Genomic DNA, 4,082 nt, shown 5'->3' with positions numbered 1-4,082 from the left:
AATAAACATGAGTAAAGGCCAACATGCAGTTTTTCGGCGATGCAATCATGGGTGATCTTTAAAGAACTATATTGGGATGAGTCGGCACAAGGATTTAGGATGTGAATAAGTTTCCGTTGCATGTCCCATGCGTAAGCACACCATCCAGTCTGTAGCATTGCGGTCATGATGAACTGTGAAGAACGGATAGGAACTGTTATTTGGTATCTTACTAAAAAAGCACAAATTGTAATGAAAATATAAGATTACCAGTTTACAATTCGGTAGATGACTGGACCCACGTTGAGATAGGAATTGGTTCTGGATGGAGCGTACTTCCCATGGATTCTCACCAGATAGAATACATGTCTGCATAAAAGGTAAGCAATAAAATACCATAAATATTTAGGTAAATGGAATGGTTATATGAACTCACCGATAAATCAGGTTCGAAGAATACACGCTAGAAATCATCTGAAGGGTATAGGAAAATGCTATCATTTATAACAAGAGTCCTGACGATTAAAGAGCATACTTCATGGTCTAGTGGTGTATCACCAACTAACTGATCTCTAATGGAAGATCCACTGATTGAAATGAATCTTGGATAATCATGTCTGACCCAAGCCCTAGAATTGTACTTGTGTTAGTTAAAGTTGTATAGTAAGACGTGAATAAAGTTTTAAATGTATGTAAAGAGTCGCATACCTCGTAGCAACATCTTCAGATAGTCTGTTCATGAAGTCTTCAAGAGATGCAAGGCGGTCAATACTAAGTTTTGGCTGATTAGCATGTGATGTCCAGTGGTCAGTAGCATACTTTATATGACGTGCTACTGATTTTGTAGGCAACTGATGAGATATTTGGGCAAACGTTACAACTCCATCAGGTATGATGTGGTCATCATTTAGCATCAAAACACCACAAGCAATTGTGTCGGCCCATGTCTTTGCTAGCTGTAGTGTGGACGGCTTGTTTGTAGGTGTAACAAATGACGTATGTGCGGCGGAAGTAGCTGTTGATTGAAGGATGATTCATGTGCATGCGAAATTTAAACTTTAATTGGTTAAAAAATAAAATGCAATATATTATCTTAAGTTAAGCAATGATAGAACATCAAACCTTGAAGGGAGTTCATTCTAGGTCGTTTCTTGGTTTGCGTGGGTGGTACGCAATGTTTTGTAGTTCGGTTGAACAAAGGAACCTTGCTTGTGGAGGAGGAGGTTTCACCTAATCAGTTTAGAAATGATATGTTAGGGATGCACGGTTTGGCCAAATCGTGGAATTCTGAATCATGTACGAAAAGAATGTAGTAATAACCTTCTGAATCGGACATGTCCAATTTACGACCACTTATAGGTAAAAATGTAGGTGTTGTGCTAATAGGAGGTGAATTCTGCATTATACACGGCAGAGACCTGATACTGCAGCATATACAACTAGAAGAAAGAATTGTCATTAGTTTGTCAAGAAATGTCGTGTTCTCCTGTAAAATTGAACTGCGCAGTGATGTTGCTTCTCGTGTTACAATGGCATTGTTGTGTCTTAGAAGTATACCAATATCTGATGACACCTGGAGTATGAAATTAGTTATTAAATTTTAGTATTGCATTTATTAAAAACATGAACGCTATTGTTAAAGATGTAGCACTAACCAAATGAGGATAGTTTGACTTCATGTAGTTAGCAAAATCGTGGACGGTGATATGTCCCACGGTGGGGGTCGACGGAGATTGCGGTGTCTTCAGAGATACTGAAGGAGAGGGAGGTATGATAGGACGTAAACATGATGATTGATTACGTTGAGGCATTGTCCGGGGATGATTTTCAGCGGCAACGTCAAATGTACTCCTTGTGTAACAATTATCATGTGATGATCGTATCTGCAGACATGTACATAAACAAATGTTTAAATGCATGGGAAATGTAAAATGCCATCGTATACAGGGGAAGCGGATTTGGAGCACTAGGGTGCTCCACCACCCAAATTGTAAAAAAAAGGAGGACGAAAAAATCATTTATAAATTTATGAACCAAAGCCTGAACTCTCAATCCCTGAAATCAGCACACTAAAAACTCTAATCCAGGGGTATTTTAAACATTGAGGGGACTTCCTAGTATTTGCTGGATTGGGCCGGCCCAGTAGCACAGTAACGAAACTCTGAACTCTCAATCCCTGAAATCAGCACGCGCACTAATTTGTTTTTCATAGTTTATTTCATTTACACTTTTTCCTTTTTCACACATGTATTATATTTTCAAAACCAAATATATATTTGTAACGCACAAATTAAATATGTGATAAACTTTTGATATTTTCAAATACATTATGGAGATTTTTAAATTAAATGTTTTTGAAATTTGTTTGAATAGATGGTAATATATTTTGGAATACATGTGTTACATTTTCTTAATGACAATAAACATTTTATAAAACTACACAAACAGTTTTTTTCATGGTTCACCATGTTTAAGCTTGCATACACTTTTTGAAACACATGTCACGTATATTGTCTTAAGGTTATGACACATTTTTGTACAACACGCAAACATTTTTTGACATTGTACAAAAAGTGTTCGAACTTTAAAATGTTGTTTTGGTTTGTGAAGAAAAATTATGTTTGAAAGAGTGTTTTCACTTTAAAAATATGTTCATGTATAAGAAAATGTGTATGTTTCAGAAGGTGTTCTCTTTTTGAAAGTTGTTGGTTTTATAAAATTATTTAAAATGTTCAAAAACGCACTCTTTTAATTATGGTACAAATGTATGGACATGTAATTAGTTACGAAGTGGTTTAAAATGTTTAGTAATTAGCATGGCGCGAGATTGTAGATTAATTAGTATTTGTAGTTATGGTAATGTTTGGAAATAGCGTGTGCATTATTTTTAGCTTGATTTGAGAGTGCACTGTGAGGATAGATAATAAAACAGTTGTTTGCATAATAGAAAAGTTGAGTTTCATTTTTAAAACCATTCACTAATTATTCGTTGTAAAGGTAAAATTTCGCCGAATTTGGTATATATATATATATGTGTGACTGCGTTTTATAATATAATCATATTTTTATTAGTACGTAGGTAGGGTGTAGGGTTGCTGTTTGTCTAAACTTTTTTGTAAGATGTTAAGTAATTATGAGGAAGTTTAGTTGAATAGTCTTATGTGATATTTCATTGGAAATAGTACATTTTGGTGTTATGGGAAATTTTGTATATATAAATGTGATGCACATCACGTAAAAAAATCGGAAAGTCTGAATACAAATCCATGAGTACGATTGCGACTGGATGTAAATTATGTATTATAAATGGGAAAAGCAAAAACATAATATAAAACAGTTTCTTAAGTTAATTGAAATGAATAAGAATTTGTACGTAGTAATATGAAACATGTGGATGCATGGATAAATTTGTCAGTCAATTGTATAGTTGAGATGATATTATTATAAAATATAAATATAGTGCAATAATTTTAGTACCGGAGCACAAGAGTAGTCCCATGCCAACTTGTCTGTACTTGTGGTAGCCAAGATCATGCGTCGTAATTTGGTATCATCGAAAGAGGCAACTCTTGGATATGTGTCATGAGGGATGTTGTTTATTCCTAGATTAAGGTTGCCCAAGACAAAAATCTGCATAATGTGAATAATACTTCAAAATGGAGTGCATGTAATTGATAAGATACGGAAAGTAAAAATTGTAAATGTAGATTTAGGGATGATACCTGGAGAAAGACGTGACATCCTTGAAGATGAGTCTTGACCTTGTTATTGCGCATGTCTGCTTGAACTATTTGTGATGCGGAAATCAGATCGGACAGTACGTAGTTGCACCAATCAAAGTCAGCTATCCTGTCAGTATTGGCTATGGCTCCCCAGTAGTCAATTATTGACGTGTCGTGCTTGTTAGATGGAGCCAGAAGGTGACCGATTACAAAAATAACGAAATCCATCTTGAAACAATCTTTTTCTAAATTACTAGAACCATGCTCGGACAAAGGACGAGTGAGGTTGGATTCAGCAGATTTAAGAACCTGATTTCCTTTCTCTGGCATTCCTAGAACAGAATGTAGGAACTGGATAGTTGTTTCGGAGCATTGTCCATC

Source organism: Triticum aestivum, chromosome 4A, assembly GCF_018294505.1.
Source record: "Triticum aestivum cultivar Chinese Spring chromosome 4A, IWGSC CS RefSeq v2.1, whole genome shotgun sequence".
NCBI classification, from domain to species: Eukaryota; Viridiplantae; Streptophyta; class Magnoliopsida; order Poales; family Poaceae; genus Triticum; species Triticum aestivum.
Note: the sequence above shows the minus strand (reverse complement) of the source record.